Below are 20,083 nucleotides of genomic sequence, written 5' to 3'. Positions count from 1 at the left end.
GTATCACAGTGGACACTCCAAAAGCAAAGTTCCCAAAAATCAGTGGGCACTTCTGAAAATTTCAGCCTGACATCTCATCTGCCAGATGCAGTTACTTAACATTGCTTACCCGACTTTGTAAAGTGATGTAAGAGAAATATGGATGAAAAAGTCATATGAACATTTTATTCTATTTAATACAATTAATAGGGATGCACATTTCCCAAAACTTTATAAGGCTGATCTGTGAAGATCCCTCAGTTGAGACTCACATCTGGTAAGTGCAGGTTTGTGAATAAAAAAGAAGCATGGGGTTACTTGATATAATTTACACACCTAACTACAGTCGCCGATTTACTAGCACAATAAGGTAGACATGTAAATCCCATCAGCTGCATCCGCTAAATTGTACATGCAAGAAAGGAGGTTGCTTCTGGATCTTTTGGGGTGTGTATATTTACTCCAACTTTGATATGCATAGATTTGATCCTATATTCACATTTGGGGTTCAAATAAGCCCACAAAGCAAGGACAAAATTCAATGGAAACTGCAGGATTTCCACTGGTTTTGGAATGAAACCATGGAAGGCGAGAAGTTTCAAGCATCTGATGCAAAACCAGAAAGAGCCAGTCCCAGCTCATGAACAGTAATGGTTAGAACCAAACAGGGCTTTTTCAGGTTTAACTGAACCTGAAACTAACTAAAACTCAGGGGGAGAGGCAGGGAATCTACACATTCAACAGCTGGGGGTGGGCAGGAAAAGAACTGCTGACTTGCCCTCAAATTGATTACACATTTGTATTTTGAAGCAATTGTCAGTTACAAACAGTAAATGCTTTAAAAAGTCTGCTCACTCTGTTCTGCACAGAGTTCTGAGGTTAACTTAAGGTGGTGCTTGCAGTGGTAAGCAACTGATGAAATGCTGTAGGCAGTCAATGATGCTGTTAATAAGAGAAAAGCAACTCTCTGGGTAGATCTACACTACAGCGGCACAACTATCGGGGGTAGCAATGTAGTGTAACAGTTCCTCCACCGATGGAAGGAGGGTTTCTGTTGATGCAGGTAATCCACCTCTCAGAGACGGTAGCTATGTCGACCAAAGAATTCTTCCAACAACCTATTTGGGTCTACACCAGGTGTTAGGTCAACCTAATTACAGTACTCAGGGCGTGACATTTTTCACAGTTTAAGGGACACAGCTAGGTTCACCTAATTTTTAAGCATAGACCAGGTCCTCTATCAGAGGACTAGTGGGTGGAATATTCAGGAGGAAACTAGTTTTGCTTCTCTGCAAAAACCTAGTTTGCTAAAAGCATTGTGTAAATTTCCACTGGGGCAAACATCTGGGATTATGTTTGAAGGGTTGAATTTAGGCATGGAACAGATATTTATTGGCAAAACATATGCCAAAGAGCAAATTCAAGTAAATATTAGTTCTGATATGTGAAAATTGGTAGTTTTTACTACGCTATTCTCTAGACACAAGCAAAGAGGTTTCATATGTTGCAGTAGACAGTAGAAGTACACTCCCTTCCTCCGTCCCTCCCTCACCATTATTTTCAATGGTTAAGTGTATGTTATACATCCTGCTAATGTTCTCTGGGCTACATTAATTCCCTCTTCTTTTGCTGTATATCATTTGCTGCAGGGAATAAATCAATCCTCACCAGGTTTGTTATATATCATCTTAGAGGAAGCAAGAAGGCATTTACACTGCTTCCTCCTTACTAACAATGTTTAGCGCCTTTATTGATAATGTTAATAGTGCATTTCCAAAATACTGTTTTGTTTTATCTGAGGTTCGTTTTCACACCAACAATATTCAAGCTGAAGCCTGAGCTGGATGTGGAGTACTTACTACCCAGTATTTTCTGGGAGAGGCAAAATGTTTAACAAGTGGGTACACAAGTCAGCCCACTTAATCTAGAAATAATTATCTGGTGTTTTACTCCCCCAATTACCCAAGCATGACCAGTTGGTGCATCATCAACAGAAGGGTACCAAGTATTCAGTTTTAATAGAGGTTGTGCAACATATAGATGTAACAAACAGGAATATCGGATTTTAATAGCATACTTAAAGCTGGTAAGCCTAAAATTAGATACCAGAGCATTTGGTTTAAGGGTGTGAATGAGACACAAACATCCACAAACTACCTTTCCGTTTCAAGGACGGTCAATTCTTGATACCAGGCAGGGTGTTTTATGATCAGTCAGCTTCACTACCCTTCCTGCTCACAAGTTTGACGCAGAAAGGAGGATAAGGGAGATTGCGTACATGCATGTACGCACACACAACCTGTTGTAGAACTCACGCTGGAAGAGAACAGCTGAAACGCTGAGATTTTATTTACAGACGTTGCTATTAAAACGTAAACTTTTGCCAACAGTTAACACATATGGGTGTCGCCGTATTTTGTCCCATACTTCAAATAGTAGGCATCTGTGGCAACTCTGTGATAACAGTTAATCAAGTTGAATTTTCAATAGCTTCTTGATTTTGCAGCCTTCATTATAGCTTTATGGAGAAAAGACTATAGAAGTTCATAGAAATTACCCTTAAAATTTTATTTAAAAATGTAAGAAAATGTCAATCCTATTCTTTTTTTTAAGTATTCTATAAATTTATATAATACTGATAAAGTTCTCAAATTCTATAGAATACTTTCAAACAATACAAAATATCCCTACTAATCTCTTATATACTTTTCCATAAATGTAGAAAAAAGCAAAAAAATTCCCTCCTCATTATCATGAGGAAAACCCCCAAAAGGGCTTAAATCAGTTTTGGGACTTCAAACAAAAAACAAAACACCCACACAAACACCCCTCCCCTCAAAAAACCAACCCTGAACCCCACACAAACCTAGAAGAATTTAACTTATTAAAAATATTTGAGTCAATATATGCAGAAGATTATTTCTGCAGTAGTCACTCAGATATACAAAGAAGGCTGCCAAACCAAGTCAGCTCATTTTGTACTAAAACACAAACACAGAAAGAGGTTGAGCTGAGGAATTTAAAATAGTTGAACTGTCGAGTATTTTTCTATATTAATCAATTGCTTATGTCCTTATTTAATCAACAGGTTTTCTTGATCATAATCACGTCTAATCATTCAGTCTTGACACAGAAATTCTCAGAGAGGTCAATAAGAGTTTTGCCTTCCTAATAATTGTAGGATTAAGCTTTAAGGATAGAGTGGAGCATCAACAACATGATCAAGATTTTCAGCAACAGGTGTTTGATCCAAACCTGGAATCTTGATGTACTGTGCATCATGCAAACTTTTAGCCCTGGTCTACACTATGAGTTCAGGTCAAATTTAGCAGCGTTAGATCGATTTAACCCTGCACCTATCCACACTATGAAGCCATTTTTGTCGACTTAAAGGGCTTTTAAAATCCATTTCTGTACTCCTCCCTGACGAGGGGATTAGCGCTGAAATCGACATTGCAGGGTCAAATTTGGGATAGTGTGGATGCAATTCGATGGTATTGGCCTCCAGGAACTATCCCAGAGTGCTCCATTGCGATTGCTCTGGACAGCGCTTTCAACTCAGATGCACTAGCCATGTACAGAGGAAAAGCCCTGAGAACTTTTGAATTTCATTTCCTGTTTGGCCAGAGTGGTGAGCTCATCAGCACAGGTGACTACGCAGTCCCAGAATCGCAAAAAAGCTCCAGCATGGACCAAACAGGAGGTACTGAATCTGATCACCTCCTGCCCCCAGGCCCTGCTCACTACATTCCCCCTCCCCCAGTGGCTCACTCTTCCCCACCTTCACTCACTTTTCACTGGGCTGGGGTACAGGAGGGGGCTGGGGCAGGGGGTTGAGGTGCAGGAGGGGGCTCAGAGCTGGGGCAGGGGGTTGGGGCTCCAGCTTATCTCCAGCAGCTCCCAGTCAGCAGTACAGTGGGAGGGCTAAGACAGGTCCCCTCCCTGTCCTGACTCTGAGCTGCGCCCCGGAAGCGGCCAGCAGGTCCAGCTCCTAGGCAGAGGCGCGGAAGGAAGTTGTGTGTGTTACTCTCATCCACAGGCACTGCCCCTGCAGCTCACATTGGCCACGGTTTCTGGCCAACGGAGTGCAGAGCCGGTGCTCAGGGCGGAGGCAGTGCATGGAGCCCAGTGGCCCCCTCACTTAGGAGCCGGTCCTGCTGGCTACTTCCCAGACACAGCGTGAAGCCAGGACCGTAGCTCTACAGGACCGCCAACCAGACTTTTAATGGCCTGGTCAGCGGTGCAACCAGAGCTGCCAGGGTCACTTTTCACCCAGAACACCTGGTCAAAAAACTGGACACCTGGTCACCGTAGCCCTTTGTCTGGGTGCACCGGGGCTAGGAAGAGGGTGTGGCGTTAGGGGAGAAGCTGAGCTAGCATAGTCTGTCATTGCCTGTCTGCCTGAAAGTCGGGGCCCACCCAAATTTCCACTCTTAGTTACATCACTGGTTTATATTGCTCTACATACTATACGCTGAAATGTAAGTACAATGTTTATATTCCAATTAATTTTATAATATTATGGTAAAAATGAGAAAGTAAGCAATTTTTCAGTAATAGCATGCTGTGACATTTGTAATTTTATGTCTGATTTTGTAAGCAAGTAGTTTTCTAGTAGTTGGGGTACACAAGACATATCAGACCCTCGAAAGGAGTACAGTAGTCCAGAAAGGTTGAGAGTCACTGGGGTATTGTGTCTGAGGGCTGTTTTTCTTCTTCCTCCTCCTCTCTCCTAGCTCTCTGTTGGCTTTTATAGCTTCCTGCACATTTGACTGGAGAAAAGAGGAAACCAGTCAAATTTCAGTTGCTTTTGTAAGTCTCTCCCTACACATCAATGGTAGTTTCCATTGTAAAATATACCTCTGCTGGAAGGCATTAAACAGGAAGCATTTCTGTAATGATACCCAGTGGATTTTTCCCTTTATCCTCATGGTATTACTCTGGAACGTGAATAACTCTGCAAATGTCTTCTTTCTACATCACTTTTCCCACTGGAAACACACATATTCTGCTTAATGCTTATAGCCAGGATTCCAGTGAAGTCAAGGAGAATCTTTCCACTGACTTCAGTATGCTTTGGATCAGGCCTCAAATGTTCTGATTTATCATTTTCTAAAGAGCCCAATTCTGCAATCCTTAACATAGGGAATCCTTACTCTCACACGCAGACTCATTACACTCAGTGGGATTACTTGCATTAATATGGGCTGCAAAATCAGGCCCTAAGTGTATCTTCCATTTCGTTCATTTTCTTCAGGGTACCAGTAGGGTTGCCAAGTGTCTGGTTTTCAAAGGGACCCTGGCAACTCTGGTCAGCACAGCTGACTGGGCCGCTAAAAGTCTGGTTGGCTGCAGCAGGGCAGGCAGGCTCCGTGGCTAGCTCTGTGCAGTTCCTGGGAAGTGGCGGCATGTCTCTCCAGCTCGTAGGCGGAGGGGTAGCCAGGGGACTCTGCATGCTGCCCCCACCTACAGGTGTAGGCCAAAAGCCTAATGGGAAGAAATTGTTTCAAGTAAAATTGTACTCCATTTTTCTTATTTTGCCCTATACGTCATTTTGCTACCTTTGAATTAGTAAAAAGAAACTGTAGCCTTGAATTAGTAAAAAGACATTGTTCTGAGTTTATTTTTTGATTGTGTTAATATTTGTTCTTGGAAGGATAGAAGTTTTATGGCTGTAATTGCCTTATTTACTGTTTGGTGTGAGTGAAGAATGTATGAAAATTAACTGAGAAAGGACAATTGGGCGGGATGGTCAAGAAAGGAGTGGAGGAGTCAAGAGGCACCAACTTTATCATCAATAACCCAGCTGACAGATTGACGACCCTAAAGCAAAGGCATACACCCCAAGGACAAGATAAGAAGTTGAGTCAAAGGGACAGATAAACAGCTGCGGATCCTCCCAGTAACAACTCAAAATAATGCTAATTAAGAACAACCTTGACTACCTTTGATTAACAGCTCCGGTGTGACATAGACTTGTATGGGAATTTATTACTATAAAAGAAGGGTGTATTGCCATGGGACTTTGGGTTCATTCGACAGAGGCCTAGCTCCCCTCCCTCATGTGCAGTTTCAGCTGGCCACTGGAACTGACCGAGCAATACTAAGGACTGGTAACTATAAGATACACACAAGGTTCTGCAGCTGGTGCGTGTGTGTGCGCGCGCACGCAAATGGAAGCATTGATGATTTCAGTGCTTAAATTGTACTCTCAATAAATGAGGCATATTGCCTTATCCCCTTTAAAAAGATTCTGTGCTTCTTATAAGCATAACACAGGCACCACCCTGAGCGCCACCTCTGCAGCTCCCATTAGCCAGCAACCGCGGCCAATGTGACCTCAGGGGTAGCACCTGCAGGCGGGGGGGTGGGGGTGCCTAGGAGCTGGAGGGACAGGCCACCACTTCCTGGGAGCCACATGGACTTCTGCCATCCCCGGGAAATGTTAGAGCCACCTGAGGTCCTCACCGTCCAGAGCCCACACCCTGAACCCCGTCCCACACCACAACCCCCTGCCCCACCTCGGAACCCCCTCCTGCACCCCAAACCCCTCAGCCCCAGCCCAGAGCCCCCTCCTGCACCCCAAACCCCTCAGCCCTGGCCCCACCCCAGAGCCCACACCCCCATTCAAAGCTCTCCCTCCCTCCCTCCAAACTCCTGCCCCAGCCTGGAGCCCCCTCCTGCACCCCAAACCCCTCATCCCCAGCGCCCACACCCCCAGCTGGAGCCCTCACCCCCTCCTGCACCCCAACCCCCTGCCCCAGACCAGTGAAAATGAGCAAGGGTGGGGGAGATCAAGTGACAGAGGGAGGAGGAATGGAGTGAGTGGGGGGCAAGGCCTCGAGGAAGGGGCGGGGCAGGGCAAGGGTGTTCAGTTTTCTACAATTAGAAAGTTGGCAACCCTAGATACCAGTAATATACAAGACACCTATCATGGAATTATGCTCTGTAACAGAGTAAAATCTAACATGGCCACCCAAATGCTGTTGGAGAAGCACTAGTTTAAAAAAAAAAAAGAGTTCTTAATGTCACAGAAATACAAATAGCTGTAGTTACAATTGTAGCTGAGGTTCTAAAATACAGTGAAAATGTTAGTGTATTTGCATTCCCTTTTTTAAGCTAATATAGAATAATGGTATTTTTAGATTTTCAAACGCTGGGCCACAGGCTTTCTAAAAAAGAATAACAGCTAAATATAAACTCAAATTCCTTCATTCCTTTATTACTCATATGAAAATGCTGCATTAGAACACATTTTTAATGTGTCTGTCTAATGTCTTTTGTAACCTTCTGGTCCGTCAGTCTTACTGGCTATTGATCTGTACAGTTAAGCAAGTTGCTTAAGAGTAGTCTTGTTTTAAAAATAGTTACATACATTTTAAAAGATGAATGCAGATATCTTTCACTGATCGAAGGCTCTGTGCTACTAGGTAATATTTTTAGAAACAGGATGCTGCAAGAAAATACCTAGCCCCAAGAAGAGAAAAACAAACTAATTAAAGAAGTTTTAAAACGGACTATTCCTTTGATTAATTTAAATACAAAATTTCAAGTCTTGAAAATGACCTCACAGTTTATTTTATATGATATAAAAAGACTCATAAAATCTGCTTGAAATATAGAAGAGACACAAAAGAAAGAGCCATAAAAGAAAACAAATCTCAACACTTGACCCAAACTGTTGTTAATAGCGTGAACTATCTTTTATTTCTAAATTCTTCTTACAAATTGCAGAAGTGGAGAATGTGTATGGCATAACCACTTGTAGCCCCACTAACTCAAGCACAAAAAGAACACCATGACTTTAAGACCTGTGGATTCAAATCTGAAAAGAAGTTTTAAAAGCAGTGCCTTAATTCTAGAATGCCATCCACTGGGGCTAACTCCATAACAAAGGCCAGACACTAACACTTACTGCTGAAAGACCGCCCCCCCCCCCAAAAAAATCCTTTTAAAAAGGGAAGTATACCTTAGAAAATCATCCCGGTTGTTAGAGCATACTGAAGCAGGCTGTGAGTCCTGTGCTCGCTGCCCCCTGACATAGGTAATACCAGCATTGCCTCTCTGCAGCACTACAGCTGCTCTGTTTAGCACGCTTCTTCTCATCTCTGGGGCACACAGCCCATTTTCAGGCTACTTAAGTAGTCCCAGCTTGCTGCCAAGTAATTAACAGCCAACATCTACACAGCACAGAACAAACAGCAGCTCCCTGGGAACGTCTGCAGCACCAACTCAAATATAAAGAACTCAAGCTGCAAACTTCACAAGAATTCCAGTACTTCCTGCTTTTGACCTGGTTGGAAATACCATAAGAATAGCCTCAAATGGCTGATTTAAGCAAATTTAGGGCTTCCTGTGAAACCGTTCAGTTGGAACCCCTCCTGCAGTCTCCTGTCATTCTCCTCTACTAAACTTGCCACAGTGGTGTACGTTTTTATGCGGACATTGCCTATGAAAACTTAGGCCTCCATATATCGTCAGAGCATAATGACCGTCATTAAGGAAGTAAGTCATAGTCACATTAAGTATGGTCTTGGATTCAAAAGAAAAATTAAAACAATCTCATCTGCCAGAGTATATTGTTTTGCTGTTCAAATACTCACTTCAGACTGAAGGTTGAACAGATTTGCATCAATTCTTTCAACTACTCTGTGTAATTAAATGCTAATTTACTCTGCTTAAAATGTTACTAAACGATCAGGTTGACAGTAATAATAGAAATCCAGAACGACCAAGGTCAACAGTTTAATGTTTTTACATTATCCAAACCCTTCACCCCTCTCCCTGCCCCCACTCAAAAAAAGTGTACTTATTTCATTACACCAACTAGTATTAGCACACATCACTTGATTAATTCCCAAACTGGGAATACTTCTAAGTTTTTTTGATGCAAAAAGACTTTAATTGCTTATTGGAAGCACTGCACACTGAAAACAGCTGAAGCGTCATATGACGATTTAAATCACTTTCCTGTCCTGGCGTTTATAGTATTCCTAAAATAAAAAAAGAATAGGAACTTTCCACAAAATCCCATGCTACTGAAAAAAAACAACGCTGAAATAAGTCTCCTTGTAAAGTTACCAGTGTTTCATGAAGGCAAGCGTCTTTGTATGGGGTTTGCCAGAGCCCATGCAGCATCCACTGTGGCCTATCTCCCAAGTCCTTCTTTCTGCAAATAACCTCCTTCGGTTTATCAAATTGAAGCTTCTAAACCTTAGGCCAGGTAAAAAAGGCAACTTAAAACCAAAAGATTGTTGCCAACTCACAATATTTGGTGTTCTTCTGGAAGCTCCAGTACCATTTAATGGCAACTGTGGTCCCTCGAAGGCACTCATTCTAGGTTCACAGCTTCTCAGACATCACCTCTCTTAGGCAGAGACCCGCATCTCTCTCCCTCCTGACCAGGGTTTTTCCAGGCTGCTGCACAGTTCTGCCTGGCTACATTGTTATATCCCCAACAGGCCAGCACCTGCACTTTGCTTTCTCCTTGAAGGTTATGAGCAGCTGTAATGGCCAGCAGTCACAAGTTACCACACAGCTCTTTATAAGCAAGCACATTTATTCTTAAGGTAAAAGCATTACAGAGAAAACATTAAAAATAGTAAATATATGCATGCTAAAAGCTTACTAGAGGTCACCCGTCTTATATAGCCTCACTAGATTAAGTCCTTCCAACTCCTCCCTGAAAGGATTTGGGGGGGGGGGCGGGGGGCCTTGAACAGAAGGCCCTGTTTGCTGGATAAGAAAGACGACCCTGAGTCAGTTTAAACTCAGGCTTTTTATCCAAAAGTCCCTTCTTTGTCTGTCGGTTGCTGGAGAATCCAGTTTGAACTAGTATACGCAAGCCTCTGCAGGTAGCAGTACTTTTCTGGAGGGGTTACAACCTGAGTGAAATTGCCTAATCACCCAATATTGATCAGTTTCCATAAACTAAAAGGCAAGCGCTGCCCTTTACCAATTGTTCTATTGCAGTGGTTCTCAAATTTTTTTTTTCACGGGCCACTTGAAAATTGCTGAGGGTCTCGGTGGACTACTTAATGATCTTTCCAAATGTTGTTTGAACCATTAGCTAACGATTGTAAAGCGCTTTGGATAAAAGCGCTACATAAAAAAAAAAACTAACTTTTTTTGTTCTACAAATAAAAGCACACAACTCATATCAGTAGTCTTACCTTTCTAATGTGATGGATGTGCCCTCTCTCGCCCGCTGCAGCAGCCCCTGAGCTGGGGCTGGGAAGGAGTGGGGGGGATCTCTCCCTGGCAGCTGCAGCTCCGGAGCTGGGGAAAGTCACCTCTGTCTCTGGCCGCCGCAGCCCTGCACATCCTAAATTCCCCCCACTCCCTCTTCTCACCCCACTGCCCCCTCCCACCTACCCCTTATTTCCCCCAAGGCCACCACCTCACTGTACATGTGCATCTTCTCCCGGGTCCAGGCACTTCATTAGTGGAGCCATGCCTGCGCGACTCCACTAATTAGGTGGGTAGCCCTTCATTCTCTCGTGTGCGGCCACCCAGGTTCACACCTTAGAGGGAACTATCCGCGGATCACCTGAACCAGTGGTCTGTGGATTACAGTTTGAGAACCTCTGTTCTATCGCACATCACTCTGATGGCAACTAACAAAGAATTGTACTCTTAATACCATGTGAACAGAATTTGACCACAATAACCACCCTAGACATTTTTTCCCCTCAAAAAGCAAAAAAAGTATGCATACTATGTACAAGGACCATATGCATTATCATTTACTTCCAACGCACAGCTGTTCACATCCTGCCAACTTCCTTTCTGCAGTAACGTTTCACAATACAACTTTATGAAGCATATTCTTTCACACACATTGTGTCCCCAAAACAGGGTGGTGTTACAAAGTTGAAATAAAAATACAAAAGCGGGGGGGAGGGGGGAGAGAATGTAGAGAAAAATTCTTGCATCCATCATGGTGAGATTGTGCAAAGGTGCACAGAAGATAGTACACGAATTAAGGGAGTTAGGAGAGGAATAAGAGACCAGTTCTCTGAGCTAAGACACAAAATCAGAATGGTTTTAAAAACCTCTGGGCCCATGCATTGGTACATGAAATGAACGAGGAGCCAGTGGAGTTGCTTGATATGGGTGACATGTCACCCAGTATACCTGTGAGAAGTTTGACATCAGCAAAAGCTGAAGTCGGGAGGACTGCGGTTGGGGTGGACAGACCTGCAGAGAATGGAGTCTTGCAGAGTTAGCTGCATAGTTCACCCCAAGCTTCCTCAGCAGACTGCTATCAAAACCCCAGATCAAACCCCAAATCCAAGCACATAGAAGAAGTTCTCACTTCTCCTACCCCCTGCCAACTGGTTCTGTGCTTTTCAGAACAGCCAGGGGTGATGGGCTTTACAATGTACCCCCTCACAAATCTATTTCATCTCTAATTTTGGATTAGATTCCATTTTCAAAAAATATTCTAGTTTGCTCTTAGGGTCAGAGAATGTTTACACTGTGTGTCCTGCACAGTAAGCACTTATCAAGGCTGAAATTACAATGCAATTTTTTTTTTTAAAACACTACTCCTTACTGCAAACCAAGTTCGAAAAATAAGCATAGAGTAAGTGAAAGTGGCCACTGCAAGACCACATATACAGAATTAATTGGCAAAGCAAACCTGTCTCTCCCAAAATTAACCATGTGTACTTAATTCATGAACCACTGAGAAAATAAACATTTCAGACAATACTGATTTATAGCAACATAGTCTAGGGACCTTTCAACTGTAAACAGAATTGTTGCTGTCAGCTCAATAGCAAACCAGAAATAGAAAGCACTTAAATATCTGCAAACTCAATTGTTTGAGAGTTGAGGTGAAAGTAGCAAGATGAGCAGAAAAAGTATTTTTGCACGATGAACTAAGCAAACACTCCAAGAAAAAAAAAAAAAATCTACAGATCTGTCAGTTGAACAAATATGTTCCAAATGTATTACACAATCAAGCAGCTGAATTTATAATATATATATATATACTTCTAAGACACCAGATATAAAACTTTGCTTTTCATTTGTCTTTGGCCTAAAACACTTACACATTCCGCAGGCAACAACTCAAATTAAAAAAGACTAACAATCAACAAAAAACAATTCAAAAATCCAAACAAGCCAGCCTTACCTAGATCAAAGGACATGGTTTTCAGTATGCTGATATCAAATTCACTCTAATGCTGCTGTATGCACCAGTAATCGATTTCACAATGGTAATGATCATATAACAGGTTTCAGATCATACAACAGGTTCACATATACCCCATTTACAAGTTTTGCAGACCATTGAGGAGTTCTAATCAGATGCTCGGTATATACTGAAAGTTTACAGTTCAAAGACATAGCATGTAATATGCCCCACCTCTTTGACGGCATGTCTGTTTTGTGTAGGAGAGAGCGAGAGAGCGAGCGCAGCAAGCAAAACTAACAAGTGAAGAGACAGAGTCAGTTGGAGGCAGTTTTATTCCTGGTAAATAGAAAAACAAGGGAATCAACTTATGTAACCTTCAAACCGCAGGAGCAAAGCGCAGGGGAACACAGTAAGTGGTTTTCATCTAATGCCTCAGCTATTTTGGAAGTTTTTACAACTGTTTTAATTTCACCACTGTATAAAAAACAAGGTTAAATGATAAAATCAGTAGCCCTTTCCTCTGGTTGGTACTTGCATTCCCATTGTTACTAAGTCACTTTTGTTTCCAATATCCTTTTCATTGTGCAAACAGAGTGTGTTTAAACTGCTTCTTTGAACTACAGTAAACGTGAAGATTAGAACTCCAGAGCAGAGGTATAACCAAAGAAGATTCCATAATGTATTCATAAAATGCTGGCCTTTTTGGTGTAGACTGGTAATAGAATGGGGTCACTGGAAAGAATACAGTTTTAAAATAGTAAGGCTCTTAAACCATGTGCTTGGCAGTGCCCTGGTACATATTTTGATGGCATCTCAAAAAAACTTGTATCATGCTGGAGCATTGTGAGTGGCTAAAAAGTCCAATTTTTGAGGAACAGTCCTTGCCACAAATACTGAAGGAAGGCACAGGGTCAGAGAATGAAGCCAGTACACTGTTAGCACTAGAGGCCTACTGTGCTTTCCTCTTCGCTCTCCTCTGTCTCAACCACCTCTCTTCAGCCTCTGACTCTGCTTGCAGGTAAATATAAGTGTCAAGGTTCCTTCCCCTCTCTGAACTCTAGGGTACAGATGTGGGGACCTGCATGAAAAACCCCCTAAGCTTATTTTTACCAGCTTAGGTTAAAACTTCCCCAAGGTACAAACTATTTTACCTTTTGCCCTTGGACTTTATTGCTGCCACCACCAAGCGTCTAACGAATACATAACAGGGAAAGAGCCCGCGTGGAAACTTCTTTCCCCCCCAAATCCTCCCCAAACACCCTACACCCCCTTTCCTGGGAAAGGCTTGATAAAAATCCTCACCAGTTTGCATAGGTGAACACAGACCCAAACCCTTGGATCTTAAGAACAATGAAAAAGCAATCAGGTTCTTAAAAAGAAGAATTTTAATTGAAGAAATAAAGTAAAAGAATCACCTCTGTAAAATCAGGATGGTAAATACCTTACAGGGTAATCAGATTCAAAACAGAGAATCCCTCTAGGCAAAACCTTAAGTTACAAAAAAGACACAAAAACAGGAATATACATTCCATTCAGCACAGCTATTTTTATCAGCCATTTAAACAAAACAGAATCTAACGCATATCTAACTAGATTACTTACTAAGTTTAAGACTCCATTCCTTTTCTGTTCCTGGCAAAAGCATCACACAGACAGAGAGAGCCTTTGTTTCTCCCCCTCCTCCAGCTTTGAAAGTATCTTCTCTCCTCATTGGTCATTTTGGTCAGGTGCCAGCGAGGTTATCCTAGCTTCTTAACCCTTTACAGGTGAAAGGGTTTTTCTTCTGGCCAGGAGGGATTTTAAAGGTGTTTACCCTTCCCTTTATATTTATGACAATAAGTAAAGAGATAAATCAGTCAATTTTGTATTGTGTAAATGCAAATCTTAGAAAAGTACAGACATGAGAGATGAACTAGAAAGAATAATTACTATTTACATACAAACTGTTGAAGATTCCTAAGTCTAGTTTGCTAAGAACCCCTCTCCTTTTCCTTCATGCCCCATTGGCCTTGTAGGACAATTACCCTGTTGCAGGTGTAATTTTGCTTAGACCATATCAAACAGTATCCACGACTAAAAGTGGTCAGCAAAATAGATACATAAATGCAACTTACCCTGTTCCCTCCTCACCCAAATAGATGGTGTGACAGGAACAAATACTCCCCAGGCTTGAAAAAACAAAAAGCTTAAAAGCCCTGAATGAATTTCATTCTGGGGCAGGAGGAACAAAATGGATTAAAATCAGACTGTCTGTTCTTGGTAAATTTGGATAATGTGAACCAGAACATGGCAGCTTTCATTTAATTCACACAGCTGAAGTAATCTTTTCAATAGCTGTTCAGATCATATTTTTGCTTTGCTCTGAATTTTTTCACAGGGCACACCTCTGCCTCTGTCTACAGGAAGACTGAAAGGTGATATGTAAGATGGTGCGAGTGAGTATAAATTGGTGTAACTTGCACACCAAGTGAACAGAAGAGATGCATATAGTAGGAAAAGCAACTGACAGGACAGCTTAGGTCATAGGTGCTGGAACTATGGGTTCTGGGGGTGCTGCCATACCCCCTGGCTTGAAGTGGTTTCCATCATATACGGGGTTTACAGTTTGATTCAATGGCTCTCAACACCCCCACTATACAAATTGTTCCAGCACCTCTGTTGCAGGTTTAATTAGTTAAAGTTCATACTTTAAACTCAGCTCCTCTTTCAGTACCTGAGCACAGAAATTATAGTATCTTAGACTTGCATCATGTTCAGCTTTGCTCTCATTTTTTTATTATTCCCTGTCCAAATCCCTTATTTCACCACTCCGTTTGTATCCTTATCCCACTCCTGACTTACTGCTTTCTTCTAGATTTTCTTTAATGCTTTCTTGCTGTACCTGGGAATTCTCTTTCACCCTAAAAGGTGGAAGGTATCACCACCTCCATTCAAATTCCTTCTTAAAATTCCTTTCCTCCATGAGCTCACCAGTCAAAGCCGCCTACATAACTAAGTTATTTCAAAATTCTATTCGAATTTTCGGAAGCGATTTTATACATTTGATCTTCTGTGTCCCCACTAAAGCATGTGAATTCGGCGGAGGGCGTCCACAGTACCAAGGCTAGCATTGAATGTTGGCGCGCTGCACTGTGGGTAGCTATTCCACAGTTCCTGCAGTCCCCGCCGCCCACTGGAATTCTGGGTTAAGCTCCCAGTGCATGATGGGGCAAAAACCTTCTCGCGGGTGTTTCTGGGTGTGTGTCATCAGTCGCTCCTCCCTTCATGAAAGCTTTGGCAGACAATCGTTTTGAGCCTTTTTGGAGTGCAGATGCCATACTGCTTTCAGCAGATGGTGCACTGCTGCTCTCCTGCTATGGATGCACCTCACATTTCCTCTCATCTTCCTAAGTAATCTCTACTATCTACTCTCTCTTCCTCATCGAACGCTTCTGCTGCCGACTCTGCTCAGCCATCATGAACCAAGCAGCACAGCTTCCGCCGCCAACTCTGCTCTTCCGCTCTTGCTGTGCTACCGAACTTCTCCATGTTGTCTGTCCTGGGCTCCCGCCTCTGTGAAAGCTATAGAAGACAACCATTTCCTGCCTTTTTTTGGCTTTTGTGAACTGAACAGCACCTCTTCTGCTGCCACTCTGCTCTCCTACGTTTTGCGCCTTTTTTCCAGGATTACCCGTGCAGGCACCATAGCCACGGAGCCCGCTCAGATCTCCGCTGCAGTTTTGACCATTGTAAATACCTCGCGCATTATCCAGCAGTATGTGCAGTACCTGCAAAACTGGGCGAGGAAGCGACGATAGCGTGATTACGATAGTGATGCGGACATTGACAGACGTTCCTAGAAGCATGGCATGTGACGATTGGGAGATCATGGTGGTGTTGGGCCAGGTTCATGCCATGGAACACTGATTCTGGGCCTGGGAAACAAGCACAGACTGGTGGGACTGCATAGTGTTGCAGATATGGGATGATTCCCAGTGGGTGAGAAACTTTCGTATGCGTAGGGCCACTTTCATGAAACTTTGTGACTTGCTGTCCCCTGCCCTGAAGCGCAAAGACACCAAAATGAGAGCTGCCCTCACAGTTGAGAAGCAAGTAAGCCACCGCATGCGGCTGGGCAAAAGAATTCAGTTTGCAGGCAGCCATGGTAAGCCCTAGGGGGCACGCAGGGTTCTGCTTCTTCCGCATTCATTTCAATGCTTTCAAACTGCTGGTTCCCCTTTCCCATAGCAAGCAATGCCTGGTGGGTTTGCCATATAAAAGGAGGGCCTGCAGGCTCTCTGGGATGATCACTTCACACAACACTGTCCCCGTCCTCTTCCCCCCCCCCCCCCCACCGCGTGGCTCTGATGAGGCTCTGAACAGAGATGAGCCCTTTAAACTAAATACGAACAACCAAGTGTGGCTGGGTTTCCCCCCCCCCCCCCACCGCGTGGCTCCGATCAAGCTCTCACCTCACCAGAAGTGCCTTCTCCAGTGTCATGGTCTAGGAGCCCGCCTTGGGAGTGGGGGGAAGCTATTGGCTCCAACAATAAGACTAGTTCCTGGCTAGGGGGGAAAAAACGGATTCCCCACTTGCCGCCTGTGCACTGTCCTCCTCTTCGTCCTCCAATAACTCCCCCTTGCCAGGTATCAGACAGTGGTGGGGTAGTGGTGGCGTCACCCCCCATAATTGCATGCAGCTCACAGTAGAAGCGGCATGTATGGGGCTGTGACCCAGAGTGCCCGTTCACCTCCCTTGGCTTTTTGGTACACTTGCCTGAGCTCCTTGATTTTTGTACGACACTGCTCTGTGTCCCTGGAGTAGCCTCTTTCCGTCATGGCCCTGGAGACTTTAGCGTATGTATTTGCATTTCTTTTTTTGGAACGTAGTTCTGCCATAACAGATTCGTCTCCCCAACATGCGATGAGATCCACTACCTCCCGCTCGGACCATGCTGGAGCTCGTCTGCGAATCCGGGACTGTGTGGTCTCTTGTGATGGTGGACTCTGCACGGTTGCCTGTGATGGTGGACTGTGCTGATGGTCACCTGTGCTGATGGTGACCAAACAGGAAATTCAAAAACTCCTGGGGCTTTTACTGCCTACCTGGCTAGTGCATCGGAGTTGAGAGTGTTGTCCAGAGCGGTCACAAGGGAGCATTCTGGGATAGCTCCCGAAGGCCAATAACATTGAATTGTGTCCACAGTACCTGTAACCCGGAACTGCCATCTCGATTTTAGCGCTACTCCACTTGCTGAGGTGGAATACAGAAATCGGATTAAAGAGCCCTTTAAATCGAAAAAACTGGTTTGGTCATGTGGACGGAATCAGTTTTATTTCGAAGTAACTCAGCTAATTCTGAAATAACCACGTACTGTAGACCAGGCCTTACTCATCTATCATAGAAATCCTGCTACACTTTAAGACAGAACCATTTGGGGTCATGCAGTGCACTGTATGCGTGTTTTGTGCAGTACCATGGCAAATACACTGTTAGAGATTTAAAAAACAAACCACCACCACCACATTTCATCTAATACCCAGTTCATGCTCAAGAATTTTACCAGCATCTGAGCCCCAAAGTAGCAGCATTACAAGAGGTAAGTGCCTCTCCTACTGACTAGTTATCCTCACTTGTACATCCTGGTGTGAATTTCCCTTTCCCCACTCTGAAATATGTTTTAGTCCCCATCTTCTCCTCACATCTGGATGCGTTATGAAGCAGATGGTGGGGTTGAACTGCGCTTCCCAAATCTGAATCTAAATTTGTCTGTCAACCACCTCCAAGCTTTGAGAGATAGAACTACTTCGTAATGAAAGTGCGTATTTAAAAGGCACGGTCCACTACAATATCAGTTTATTACAAAAACATTTCCTATTACCACACATAGGCAATTTTAGTAGGGAAACTACTTAAAAGCCAGTCCAAATGGTGTTTTGCCTCCATAACGGATGCAATATTAGATCCCAAAAAGATATGGAACCTGCTTTAAAAACTAGTATTTTGAACATCCAAAAACCCCAAGAGTAACTAATCCCCAACAAGTAACATTTTCACCATTTTTAAGGAAGCAAGTACCTTAAAACTTGTATTCCCCACAGCCCTGCTTGGTGCTATATATATGCAAAATAAGCTATTATCATCAAGTTATTAATAATTGGCTTACTATCTTTGCATTGAATAGTCAGTTCTCTGGAACTGGGCCACTAATTATTTCCTTTCTGGTACAGATGTTGAGTAATGTCAGCAGACAGAGTTTTGCCAAAACACACAGTAAAAATTATAACAATTTTGCTTTGGTTATTTTAAAATCTTTGGCACATATTTTGACTTTGAATGCACAAATGCAAGTCCCATTCGTATATATCTGAAACTGGAACACAGCCTTGAGGTTTCACCATTCAAATCCTAGTTTTCCTCTAATTCAAAAAGTTTAGGGATGATCCCACTAACTCTCTCACCAAGGTGAACAAACAGGAAAACTGAATTTCAGCAAACAATAGGAGTCCATGTTTCCTTCAAAAATAATTTTAAATTGCACTGTTTCTTTGTTTTGAAATTAACACCTCCCCAACAATTGTGTTTTCTAGGGGCAAGTGACAGCAGGATAGAAAGACATACTATCACAGGGGTGGCCAACCTGAGCCTGAAAAGGAGCCAGAATTTACCAATGTACATTGCCAAAGAGCCACAGTAATATATCAGCAGCCCCCCATCAGCTCTCCTCCACCCCCACCCCCCCACACCTCCCGCTCACCGGCAGCCCCACCAATCAGCGCCTCCCCGCACCTCCCGATCAGCTGTTTTGTGGTGTGCCGAAGGCATGGAGGGGGAGGAGCGAGGGCATAGCAGGGTCAGGGGAGGGGGCGGGAAGGGGTGGAGTGGGCGCGGGGCCTGTGGCAGAATCAGAGGTTGAGTGGTGAGCACCCTCCGGCACACTGGAAAGTTGGCACCTGTAGCTCCAGCCCTGGAGTCTGTGCCTATACAAGGAGCTGCATATTAACTTCTGAAGAGCCGCATGTGACTCCAGAGCCACAGGTTGATCACCCCTCTGCTATCAAATGGAGGTCTGTCCACTCCAGCCGGTTTAGTAGGTTTTGAACCTATTACAAATATCTTAGAGAATATCAATATATTGATGAACCCTTGGAGCGAGCACTGGGTAAAATTTAAAAAAATTAGAAGAACTGCAAAGAGGAGAAGCTGTGATTCCCCATCCTTGAGGCTCTAAATGAGAAGCTCAAGTCCGCCCAAACAGACAAATACTGCTGGAAATTAAATTGAAAGGTAATTCAAACACTACCAAGTACGTATTGCAAATTTAGTGCCACATTCAGAGATGAAAGGTGGATCAGTGGTTAGGTTGCTGGCCTAGGAAACCTGTGTTCATTTCTTCATTTTTTCATCTGGATTTCAATAGTGACTGAAGGCCCCAGCCAGGGTCAGGAGCCCATTGTGGTAGACCCTACAAACACAATAGAATACAGTCCCCTGCCTCCAAAGGGACTATCCTTTAGCAGACAAAAGAGATGTAAGAAAAACAAACACCACAAAAGCAATTTGCTGTAAGTATAATACAATTTATTTTCCGTTTCACTTATGTAAAACCCCTCCTGTGTCCAGCTTCTTCACACTCCTTGCTTGGCCTGACTGTCCTCCTTCCGCCCCTTCCACAGGAAAACAAACATTCAGCCTTGTTTTCAGAGACTCATGAAACAAGGAAAAAAAAAATCTTTCCAAAAGGTGGCTCTATCCCACTTTCCCTCCCCACCGTGTGTGGGTGTGGTGGAGACAGGAAAGGAGAGCTCCTTGCTCACCCCTGAATGGTCCATGTGGCCCAAGCCCGCCCCACAATGTCCCGGCTCTGGTGATCTCAACCCCTTCCCCGCTGGGTGGGGGTGTGCGTGTGTGCGCGCGTGCGTGCACGAGACTGAGCGAGTCCCAGGGTCAGTATCAGTTCCACTGGAGACTTCCTGTGT

At 43.6% G+C, this 20,083-nt stretch overlaps 1 protein-coding gene across 4 annotated transcripts in view; it reads right to left on the bottom strand.

The window, feature by feature from the left end:
- FGD4 (FYVE, RhoGEF and PH domain containing 4) overlaps positions 1-20,083 on the bottom strand; it is a 175,446-nt gene that overhangs the window by 66,604 nt on the left and 88,759 nt on the right. The window contains exon 1 of one of the 4 annotated variants that reach the window (XM_074939616.1): positions 13,727-13,745. The exons of the other annotated variants lie outside the window; for them this stretch is intronic. The gene's annotated coding sequence lies outside the window, so the exon portion shown is untranslated. Of the gene's footprint in view, positions 1-13,726; positions 13,746-20,083 lie in introns of those variants that run through there. 4 annotated transcript variants of the gene reach the window in all.

Source organism: Natator depressus, chromosome 1, assembly GCF_965152275.1.
Source record: "Natator depressus isolate rNatDep1 chromosome 1, rNatDep2.hap1, whole genome shotgun sequence".
Taxonomy (NCBI): domain Eukaryota; kingdom Metazoa; phylum Chordata; order Testudines; family Cheloniidae; genus Natator; species Natator depressus.
Note: the sequence above shows the minus strand (reverse complement) of the source record. Positions and strands in the feature narration are given on the sequence as shown.